Source organism: Macaca fascicularis, chromosome 9 (assembly GCF_037993035.2).
Source record: "Macaca fascicularis isolate 582-1 chromosome 9, T2T-MFA8v1.1".
Classification (NCBI taxonomy): Eukaryota; Metazoa; Chordata; class Mammalia; order Primates; family Cercopithecidae; genus Macaca; species Macaca fascicularis.
The window spans coordinates 74,169,779-74,182,216 of record NC_088383.1 but is presented as its reverse complement, the minus strand read 5'-3'; positions in this window follow the sequence as shown (position 1 = coordinate 74,182,216).

The following is a 12,438-nucleotide window of genomic DNA, read 5'->3' as shown; positions in this document are numbered from 1 at the left end:
GAGGTGGTGACCTCATTCAGTCGGTTAAGAGCCTGAGCCCTGTGAAGTTAAACACCTGCTCATGGTCACATAGCCCAGGCAGAAGAAAATCTCGGAACTTGGAATAGATCCCAGTTGCCTGATAGTTCATCTCATTATTGCCTCTAAAGCAAACTGGAGACTCGGCACGGTGGCTCCCCACTTTAATCCCAGCACCTGGGGAGGCTGAGGTGGGTGGATCACTAGAGATCAGGAGTTCAAGACCAGTCTGGCCAACATGGTGAAACTCGGTCTTTATTGAAAATACAAAAATTAGCCCGGCGTGGTGGCACATGCTTGTAATCCCAGATACTCAGGAGGCTGAGGAACGAGAATCGCTTAAACCCGGGAGGTGGAGGTTGCAGTGAGCCGAGATTGCGCCATTGCACCCCAGCCTGGGTGACAGAGCGAGACTCTGTCTCAATAAAAATAAAAATAAAAAAAATCAGAGCACGAGAAGTACCAGTCCAACTCACCTTTTCCATATTAATAATTCTCAACTAAAAGAAGTTCCATATTCGAAAGCATTTTAGTTTTTTAACAGTACTTATTGGCATCAACCATCTTGATAATCAAGGGAAAAATTAAAAATACCTAGACTGCAATAAACCTTTAAATCGGATTTTCAGTGAGAATTTAGAAGCAATCACTACCTTTCTCTTGCTTCATTTGTATAACCATGCAGCACAGGCACTGTGTTACCTCATCTTTACGCTTTGGTATTTGAACTTATTACAGAGTTTTTTCTCTAAATTGGATGTTTCTTAATATGACCTTGGAAACTGAAGTGATCTTAGCATTAAACAGAAATGCTTTCTGAAACACCTTTCCCATTGATCACTTAGCTGCTATTTTAGTCTTACCAAGAATAAGACTCTTACAGTTTTTTAAAGAGAGTACCTCCCTCTCTGTACCTTTCTGTCAGTCATTATGTTGCATCGTCCACAATGCCTGTTACCATGCTTTGGGCTCAAAGATGGTCCCAGTTGCTCATCTGTCATCTGTTATCTCTTGTGCCAGTCAGTCACAGGCATGAATTATAATCCTCTGAATAACACAGCAAGATACATAATACCCCCTAATATAGAAAAGGAACTTGAAGCTCAGAGCAAGTGTCACTTGCCAAGGCTGCACAGCTAAGTCAATAGCCAAATCTGGACTTCAATTCAACTCGGCCAGAATCCAAAGCAGCTTCTTTTAGGTTCACTATGCCACATCCCACCAAACCCAACCCAGCACACTGTATTAGGAAAAATCCTAAAACTTTTGATGAAATGGTAGAATGAAGTAACTACCTGGAGAAAATCAGCCTTCCGCTACCTTCCCTCCTCCCTCCCAGGGCTTGACAAAAAGAGATCTCGAGCATGAGGAAGGAACGGCTTCCTCAGAAACAGACAGGAATTAGCTGTATGTTGGCTTCTGCATACCCTCTTAAAATTCAATATGGGGCCGGACGCGGTGGCTCACGCCTGTAATCCCAGCACTTTGGGAGGCCAACGTGGGCGGATCACCTGAGGTCAGCAGTTCGAGACCAGCCTGACCAACATGGAAAAACCCCGTCTCTACTAAAAATACAAAATTAGCTGGGCGTGGTGGCGCATGCCTGTAATCCCAGCTACTCGGGAGGCTGAGGCAGGAGAATCACTTGAACCCGGGAGGCAGAGGTTGCAGTGAACCGAGATCGAGCTGCTGCACTCCAGCCTGGTGACAGAGCGAGACTCTGCCTCAAAAAAAAAAATTGTTCATGTCAGTCTGACATATAATCCTATATAACTGTTTTGTCTCATGATGATGAGATATCAACAGTAAAATAGCTAGTTTTACACAGTCATACAAAAAATTTCCCATTTTTGACTTCACAATTATCCAGCATCAGCTTTAAAGTCCAGAATTTTTACTAATACACAAACATGTTATTGATTACTGCCATCCCATAGCTGACACACCGGAATGACAGTGTCTGGAAACTAAATCAAGATCCTGACCCAAGTATCTCTCTTTATCTGCTCATTTACTTGGAGCCTGTGGCTCCCCTTCCCCTCCATGACCGGGAGTCCTGGAATCTGCTGATCCCAGTCAGAGTGCCAGATACTGAAGTGGTAGAAACTTTGGGCCTTAGGGCTAGGACTTTCACCTCTGTAAAGGGAAGGGGCCAGAGCTGGGAGATTCCTGTCATCCAGAGGAAAAGGAGGAAGCCGCTTAAGAAGCTGACGCCCTTTTGGGCAAATGTAGGAAATGTTACACTTAAGGCTGGGCATGGTGGCTCACACCTGTAAGCCCAGCACTTTGGGAGGCCAAGGCAGCCAGATCACCTGAGGAGTTCGAGACCAGCCTGACCAACGTGGAGAAACCCCGTCTCTACTATAAATACAAAATTAGCTGGGCATGGTGGCGTATGCCTCTAATCCCAGCTGCTCGGGAGACTGAGGCAGGAGAATCGCTTGCACCCAGGAGGCAGAGGTTTTGGTGAGCCGAGATCATGCCATTGCACTCCAGCCTCGGCAATAAGAGTGAAACTGTCTCAAAAAAAAAAAAAAGAAATACTACACTTAGAGGAGGCTGCTTTGCCTCTCCCTGTCCTTTTGCCAAAGCACCTAACCTTGCCGAAAATATCTTGCCACACCTTTTAATTGCCTAAAGTTCAACCAAAACCAAGCCTTTCATTTCATAAAAGAGGTAAGTCTTAAATAACAGGTACTCGGGAGAGTTAAAAGCTTGGGCTACAGGCAGACTGTAATGATACCAGATCTTTTCCTGTTTTCCCAGAGCTGAGTTTGGGATGGAGATTGCATCAAAGGAGCCTGATGCTTTGCCACTAGCCTTCTGTGCATACATTTATTAGCATCTGGTCAAAGAGAGGGTCTCAGAATTGTAGAACTGAAAAAGACCTTAGAGGTCATCTAGTTCACCCCTCATTTACATATAGGAAGTAGGGATGTTGTTTGTCTGGTTTACTGCTGCATCCTCAGTACCTAAGATACTACTTGGCACATAGTAGGTATATCATAGGTCTCTGCTAAGTGAGTGACATAGGAATTTGTGTGTTACCTTTGTTTTAGAAGCTACTAGCTATTTCTAAGCCAGGCGCTATGGCTCACACCTATAATCCCAGCACTTTGGGAGGGCGAGGCTGGAGGATCACCTGAGGTCAGGAGTTCAAGACCAGCCTGGCCAACATGGCAAAACCCCGTGTCTACTAAAAATAAAAAAATTAGCCGGGTGTGGTGGTGGGTACCTGTAATCCCAGCCTCATGGGAGCCTGAGGCAGGAGAATGGTTTGAACCTGGGAGGGAGATTGCAGTGAGCCAAGATCACGCCACTGTACTCAAGCCTGGGTGACAGAGTGAGATTCCGTCTCAAAATAAATAAATAAATAAATGAAACTACTAGCTATTTCTAGGGCAAAATCCATAGTGGAGTAATCCCTGAGGTAATTCAGATAGTTAATGGGCAGAGCCAAGACTATCACCCAGATATCAGCCCAGAGCTATAACGTCACCTTGACAGGTGGAGGCTGTGGAACAAATGGAAGCTGTTCCAAAGCATTCATATCTCATATGATCCCATCCACGCGATGAGCCAAGGCAAAGGGCACCGGTGGTTCCCTACCGTCATGGGCCCCGGCCGTGGGCCTGGTGGTAGGGTCATATGTCAGCATCCACGACCTAGTCTCACCTCACAGGTACTCTAATTTCTCCTGTCTGTCAAGTTTCCCAAGGAGGAGTTTTCCCAAATCAGCCTGGTTCTTTTTATAATATAAGCTGTTTAGAGGTCAGGCGTGGTGGCTCATGCCTGTAATTCCAGCATTTTGGGAGGCCAAGGCGGGCAGATCACCTGAGGTCGGGAGTTCTAGGCCAGCCTGGCTAACATAGTGAAACCCCATCCCTAATAAAAATACAAAAATTAGATGAGGCCAGGTACGGTGGCTCACACCTATAATCCCAGCACTTTGGGAGGCTGAGTTGGGCAGATCACCTGAGGTCAGGAGTTTGAGACCAGCCTGGTCAATGTGGCAAAATTCCGTTTCTACTAAAAGTACAAAAATTAGCTGGTGTGGTGGTGCACATCTGTAATCCCAACTACTCGGGAGGCTGAGGTGGGAGAATCTCTAGAACCCAGGAGCCAGAGGTTGCAGTGAGCCGAGATCATACCACTGGACTCCAGCCTGTAAGACAGAGTGAGACACTGTCTCAGAAAAAAAAAAATAGCCGTGTGTGGTGGCACATGCCTGAATCCCACTTACCCAGGAGGCTGAGGCAGGAGAATCTGTAGAACCTGGGAGGTGGAGGTTGCAGTGAGCCAAGACCACACCACTGCATTCCAGCCTGGGTGACAGTAAGACTCCGTCTCAAAAAAAAAAAAAAAAAAAAAAACCTGTTTAGAGCAGGTAATGAAACAACATACAATTTGTTACTAACAGTAATAGAGAGGATATTCCTTTCCAAATGCCTGTCATTCTTTTCAGCAGACACTTAGCACTGTGTGTCTAGTGTCTGCTAGATGCCAAGGATATGCTGTAAAACAAGACCCAGTCATCAACCTCAAGAAGTTTACAAATAAATATTAAGAGGGACAGAAAGGTCATTTTAAGTGTAATAACTGCTCTAATGGGGAAAGCATGAGGTGCTGGACAATACCCTAGCAGAGACAACTAATCCAGCTGGGCCAGGCATCAGAGAAGGTTTTAATGAAGGATGAGGTTTAGGCTGAGACCTGAAGAAAAAGTAAGTGGGGTGGGAAGGAAGGACTTTATAGGTGGAGGGAATACAATTTTCAGAGGCCTAAGGGTGGGAAAGGGCATCCTACTTTTGTAGGGCTGCGGGTGATTCATTATGACTGATTCATAGGTGATAAGGGCAAGAATAAGGCAGAGGGTAGGACTCGTGGGCTGTGCTAAGGAATCTGAACTTCAACCAGAGGACAGTGGGGAACCACTGAAGAGCTTGAGGCAGGAGCATGACAAGATCTGGTTATACTTGAGATAATTTACTGGGAGGCAATGATGGAGAATTGGTGGTGGCGAGAGCCAGATTCCTTAGGAAGCCTTTGAGGTCATCCAGGTAAGAGATGACTGTAGGCCAAATTAAAGATGAGCGCAGTGGCTCATGCCTGTAATCCCAGCACTTTGGGAGGCTGAGGCGGGCAGATCACTTGAGGTCAGGAATTCGAGACCAGCCTAGCCAACATAGTGAAACTCCATCTCTACAAAAATACAAAAATTAGCTGAGCATGATAGTGGGTGCCTGCAATCCCAGCTACCCAGGAGGCTGAGGCAGGAGAATCACTTGAACCCAGGAGGCAGAGGTTGCAGTGAGCCCAGATCATGCCATTGCACTCCAGCCTGGACGACAGAGACTCCTCAAAAAAAAAAAAAAAAAAGAGAGAGGATGGATTTGATTTGAGAAGTGGCAGGGGGTAGTGGCTCACACCTGTAATCCTACACTTTGGGAGGCCCAAGTGGGAGGATCACTTGAGGCCAGGAGTGAAGACCAGCCTGGCCAACATAGCAAGACCCCCACCTCTACAAAAAAATGTACAAATTAGCCAGGCATGGTGGCACACACCTGTAGTTCTAGTTACTCCAGAGACCGAGGCAGGAGGAGTGCTTGAGCCCAGGAAGTCAAGTCTAGGGTAAGTTATGATCGTGCTATTGCCTGGGTGACAGAGCGAGACCCTGTCTCAAAAACAAAATAATGCTGGCACAGTGGTTCATGCCTGTAATCCCAGCACTTTGGGAGATGGAGGCAGGCAGATCACATGAGGCCAGGAAGTTCGAGACCAGCCTAGCCAACATGGTGAAACCCCATATCTACAAAAAAGAGAAAAATTAGCTGGGCATGGTGGTGGGCACCTATACTCCCAGCTACTCAGGAGGCTGAGGCAGGAAAATTGCTTGAACCTGGGAGTCAGAGGTTGCAGTGAGCCGAGATTGCGCCATTGTGCTCCAGCCTGGGCCAGAGCGAGACTCAAAAAAAAAAAAAAAAAAGACATGTAATATACAGGATTAGGTGACTGGTGGAACTTGGATAACTCAGAGGACACCCAAGTTTTCTTGCGTCAGGAGCTGAGGGACTAGTGGTACCATTCACTGGGATAGGGGTACAGAGAGGGCAGCAGGCTACAGAGATGTTCAAGAGGCAGGTGACTCCCCGGGTCTATAGTCTGGAGCGTGAGCTGGGCTGGAGTTAGATTTGGGACTCACCAGCCTGGAGGCGTTTATTAAGACAAAGGTGGAGAGTGGATAGATTGTCCAGGGAGAGAGCCCATGGAGTGAGGAGAGAATCACACCAGGGAGGGACCCTCAGGGCATGCTGACATGTAAGGGACAGGCAAAGCAAGAAGATCCCAGAGACAGGGAACAAGGAATACGGCCTCACAGATGCCCAGGGGAAAGCACATTTTGAGAAGAAGGCTGCAAATAGCAATATATGGTGCAGCCAAGCAATTGAGACGAGGGATTAAGAAGGCCCACTGCAACCTCCGCCTCCTGGGTTCAAGCGATTCTCCTGCTTCAGCCTCCCAAGTAGCTGAGACTACAAGTGCCCACCACCATGCCCAGCTAATTTTTGTGTTTTTAGTAGAGACAGAGTTTCACCATGTTGGCCAGGCTAGTCTCTAACTCCTTACCTCAGGTGATCCACCCACCTCGGCTTCCAAAAGTGCTGGGATTACAGACATGAGCCACGACTCCCTGCCATTGGGATCTTACCACGGAGACTGTTGGTGACTTTTTTTTTTTTTTTTTTTTTGGAGACAGCATCTCACTCTGCCACCCAGGTTGGAGTGCAGTGGTGTGAGATCACAGCTCACTGTAACCTTGCCCTCCCAGGCTCAAGCAATCCTCCCATCTCAGTCTCCTGATTAGCTGAGACTACAGGTGCATGCCACCACGCCTGGCTAATTTTTGTATTTTCAGTAGAGACATGGTTTGCCATGTTGCCCAGGCTGGTCTCAGACTCCTGAGCTCAAGCAATCCTCCCGCCCCGGCCTCCCAAATTGCTGGGATTACAGGCCTTAGCCACCGTGCCTGGCTGGTGACCTTGTGTTAAGAGTAGCCATCTCTGGGTAGCAGAGCCAGAGCCAGAATGCTGTGGGGCAGAGTGACGGGGAGGGGGGGAAAGTGGGGCTAAATCCGGGCAACACTTTCCAGAAGTTCAACGGGAAGGGGATGCAAAAATGAGGGACTGAGAGGGGGACAGCTAAAGGAGAATGCACAGTGAAGAGCTCATTTTTTTCTTTTACGATGAGAGAGGTCAAAAAAAGAAAAAGGGGTAATTGGCCGAGCACGGTGGCTCACGCCTGTAATCCCAGCAGTCTGAGAGGCCGAGGCGGGTGGATCACCTGAGGTCAGGAGTTCCAGACCAGCCTGGGCAACATGGCGAAACCCTGTCTCTACTAAAAGTACAAAAATTATCTGGGCGTGGTGGCAAGCTCCTGTAATCCCAGATACTCGGGAGGCTGAGACAGGAGAATCACTTGAACCCGGGAGGCGGAGGTTGCGGTGAGCCGAGTTGGCGCCGTTGCACTCCAGCCTGGGCAACAAGAGTGAAACTCCGTCTCAAAAAAAGAAAGAAAAGAAAAGGGATAATTGACGGACGGATCCCTGAGAAAGTGGGAGGAGGTGGGAGCCAAAGCCTGGCTGGCATGAGGCAGGAGAACAGGATGATGCTGATGTGGGTAAATGTGTAGGAGAAGCAGCAGGAAGAGGGGGCATTCCCATCCAATGGCCTCTATTTTCTCAGTAAAGGAGAGGCAAGTTGGCCTACTGCCTGTGTCCTAAGGTCAGAAGGCTTGCCAAACCCAATCAGGAGCCTGTTGCAGTGAGAGGCCTTGCAGTAGCACCACTCTTTGGGGAAGTCCACCAGCAGCTCCCAGCAGCCTAGCAGGAGGAATGGAAAAAATGAGCAGTTGGTGGCTAAAGTCTTGCATGGTAGGGGTAAGGGGCTAAGGAAATTGTTGGACTAGGGTGAAGAGGAAAGGAAGTGAAAACAAAAAGAGGCCCCCAGAGAGAAACTAACAGGGTCAACCACTTATTGAGGGTCTACTGTGGCACAGGCAATGTTTAGGGAAAGAGAAATAAAAAGGGCAGGCCGGGTGCCGTGGCTCATGCCTGTAATCCCAGCACTTAGGGAGGTTGAAGCGGGCGGATCACCTGAGGTCAGGAGTTCAAGACGAACCTGGCCAATATGGTGAAACCCCGTCTCTACTAAAAATACAAATATTAGCCGGGTGTGGTGGCGGGCGCTTGTAGTCCCAGCTACTCAGGAGGCTGAGGCAGAAGAATTGCTTGAACCAGGGAGGCGGAGGTTGCAGTGAGCCAACATTGTGCTGTTGCACTCCAGCCTGGGCAAAACAGTGAGACTCAGTCTCAAAAAAAAAAAGGGGGGCAATAGTTTCCAAACCTGGCATGCTTCAGAATTAAGCTGGAAAAAAAATGCAGACTCCTGGCTTCATTCCTGGGGCCTAGTAGGTCTAAGGGAAAGGGGGGTTGCACATGACAGTTATGTAGTCAGATCTGGAAGCCTCTTGGACCCATGGAAGAGGCAGAGGAGTAAACAGATGCATGCAGTATATACCATGGGATGAGGCCATGGCCATGGTCTGTACAGGCTGCCATGGAAGCCAAGAGGACTTGGGAGTGGGAATGCCGAGGAGATGACAAGGAGCCTTTCCTAGAGAAGGCGAGCCTGCTCTTGAACGTGATGATGAGAGACCGCGCGCCACCCACAAAGGGGAAGATGCCAAGGAAGTGTTCCAAGCACAGAGAACAGCATAATCAAAGTCAGGAACTCCAGGTCCCTTGGAACACGCATGTGGAGCTGCAGCTCATTTGGTGTGGCTGGAGCACAGCACATAAACGGGGGTGTGGTGAGAAGCATCGGGAGAAGGAAGCAAGAACCAGATTGTCTGAGATTGTTCACCACGCTCCACTTTCCATCCAAAGCACATTTCTCTGAAAGAGCCAGGGACACCTAAGAAAGAGGCCAAGAATCCCAACTTGCACAATAAATAACTTAGAAAGCAGGCTTGTCTGGGTCTGGAAGGGTTAGACCCATCGGCTGGTATAATGCAGCAAATGTGATCTTTGCAGACCATTAGGTGGTGAGCAGTATTTCTGCTGTGACTGCAGACAGCATTCACAGATTTTTAGTTGTTTATTTACTTTAAGGGAGAGGCATATGTCCTAAACACACAAAGAATTATAGAAGGAGCCTTCCTTCTGGGCTCTGAGCCAAAACCAGGATAAGAGACAGCCCGAAGTGATCACATTTAAAGTATATGGACATCATGGAAAGATGTTTTTCCCCCAAATGGCTTCTCCTCCCTTTTGCCCTGGGCCCTAAAAGCCTGAAGTGGACTCCCACACCCTTTCTCTCCCACTCTGTTCAGAAATCTCCAGACATATATTTGAAGATAAACCAACAAACACAGACATTTCATTTGTTTAGCAAACTGAAAGGTTACGTTTGGGGGGCTGATCAAGTCACACTCTACCCACTAAACTTTCTGCAGTCTCCAAAATAGAGTCAATCTGTAATATCTTACGAAGTCAGATTGACTTAGCTTTCCAAATAAAAACACAATGATCAGAGGACAACCTAGGACTTTGCCATCCCAGGCCAATGTCATTCCCCAGAAAGGACTCAGGGTTCAGTCTATAATCCTGCTCCAATGCTCAAGGCTGGAGAATGCTTTTTGCCTGTACTCCTGTTAATGAAAAGGAAAATCAGACTCTCGGGAGCAGCCCAAGACCACAGCTGGAGTACAAGATACTATGGCCTCCAGAAACCTATAGATTCGGGAGCCAGGAAGAAGGCAGAACATTGTCCCCAAGGCATCTCTCAACACAGAGAGGTATCCATCCTGAGGGCTAGAAAAGATGCTGGAAGAGGAGGATGAAGGATCAAGGAGGAAGACAGCCTTGCTGTCTGAAAGCACAGAGCCCTGACACCACCTGTAGTTAAGCCTTATCCGGTACCCTGCCAGCCAAGGAGTGTCCTCAGGCAAATAGGAAAACAGAGGCTGAGCCCCAAAGGTCTGCAGCTTCACTTGACCCTGGGGATCAACTCCTCCTCCAACTGTAAAGGGGGATTTCTTGCAGATAAGCAGTCTCCCATTCTGAGTTATTGCAGTCTCTTTATCTACCCTGCTGGCTCTGTGGCCACTGTGCACTTTCCACTTAAGAGTTAGGCCAGTCCATGTGTGTAATCCCAGCACTTTGGGAGGCTGAGGCAGGCAGATGACTTGAGGTCAGAAGTTCAAGACCAGCCTGGTCAACATGGTGAAACCCTGCCTCTGCCAGGCGCGGTGGCTCACACCTGTAATCCCAGCACTTTGGGAGACCGAGGCTGGTAGATTATGAGGTCAGAAGTTCAAGACCAGCCTGGCCAAGATGGTGAGACCCCAGCCTGGGCGACAGAGCAAGACTCTGTCTCAAAAAAAAAAAAAGATAAAAAAAAGAAAGCCTGCTTCTACTAAAAATACAAAAATTAGATGGGCATGATGGCACGCGCCTATAGTCCCAGCTACTCAGGAGTCTAAGGCAGGAGAACCGCTTGAACCCAGAAAGCAGATGTTGCAGTGAGCCAAGATCGCACCACTGCACTCCAGCCTGGGCAACAGAGTGAGACTCCGTCTCAAAAAAAAAAAAAGTTAGGCTCCTAGAAGGAGCCTAACTGGAAGTTGCTGAGGGTGATGGAAAGTCTTCAATAACAAAGGTAGGAGTGATCAGGAGGGCCTGGGTTCAGAACTCACACCTCTCATTCTGTACCCCGTGTCTCAGGGTAGGTACAAGTAGCACCCAGGCACTGGGAACCCTGGGAACATTCATTATGGTTAACACATGGTGAGTGAGGGGTTACTATATGTGGGGCATTATGCCAAGCACTCCTCACGCACGATGTCATTTACAGAAAGACCATGTGGGATGGGAGGAAGCCACCAAGTTATGGCAGGTATGGCAGGAGAAAATCCTACAGCCTAAGACTGCAGGGTCCTTGGCTATTATATTCGTTTGCCAGGGCTGCCATAACAAAAAACCACAGACTGAGTGGCTTAAACAACAGAAGCTTATTGTCTTGCAGTTCTGGAAGCTAGAAGTCCAAGATCAAGATGCCAGCAAGATTGGTTTCTTCTGAGGGCTGCGAGGGAAAAAGTCTGTTCCAGGCTTGTCTCCTTGGCCAACCTCTCCCAATGTCTCTTAGTCTTTCCTCTATGCATGTCTCTGTCCAAATGTTCCTTTTTTTTTTTTTTTTAGACAGAGTCTCGCCCTGTCACCCAGGCTTGAGTGCAGTGATGCAATCTCGGCTCACGGCAACCTCCGCCTCCCGAGGTCACGCCATTCTGCTGCCTCAGCCTCCCGAGTAGGTGGGACTACAGGTGCCCGCCACCACGCCCGGCTAATTTTTTATGTTTTTAGTAGAGACAGGATTTCACTGTGTTAGCCAGGATGGTCTTGATCTCCTGACCTCGTGATCCACCTGCCTCGGCCTCCCAAAGTGCTGGGATTACAGGCATGAGCCACCGTGCCTGGCCCAAATGTCCCCTTTTTATAAGGACACCAGTCCCACTGGATTAGGGCCTACCCTACTGATCTCATTTCAACTTGATGACCTCTTTCAAGACCCATCTCCGAATAAGGTCACATTCTGAGATACTGGGGTTAGGATTTCAACATACAAATTGGAGTGGGGACAACACAATTCAACCCACAACAACAGTCTCTAACCCAACCCTCTCTTTATTTTATTTATTTATTTACTTACTTTTATTTGTTTATTTTTTGAGATGGAGTCTCGCTTTTGTTGCCCAGGCTGAGTGCAATGGTGCAATCTTGGCTCACCGCAGCCTCCCGGGTTCAAGTGATTCTCCTGCTGCAGCCTCCTGAGTAGCTGGGATTACAGGCATGTGCCACCATGCCCAGCTAATTTTGTATTTTTAGTGGAGACGGGGTTTCACCACGTTGGCCAGGCTGGGCTTGAACTCCCAACCTCAGGTGATCCTCCCGCCTAGGCCTCCCAAAGTGCTGGGATTACAGGCGTGAGCCACCACGCCCAGCTATTTATTTTTTTGAGATGGAGTCTCGCTGTCGCCCAGGCTGGAGTTCAGGGGCATGACCTCAGCCCTCTGCAACCTCCGCCTCCCGGGTTCAAGTAATTCTCCTGCCTCAGCCTCCCAAGTATCTGGGATTACAGGTGTGTGCCACTATGCCTGGCTAATTTTTGTATTTTTAGTAGAGATGGGGTTTCACCATGTTGGCCAGGCTGGTCTCAAACTCCTGACCCAATTAATCCCCCTCCTCAGCCTACCTAAGTGCTGGGATTACAGGTGTGAGCCACTGTGCTCGGCCTCCAGTTGTTATTTTTATTGACAAAGTTATGAAAATCTTTGAGTGGGAAAGTGATTTGCACAGGCTCCATC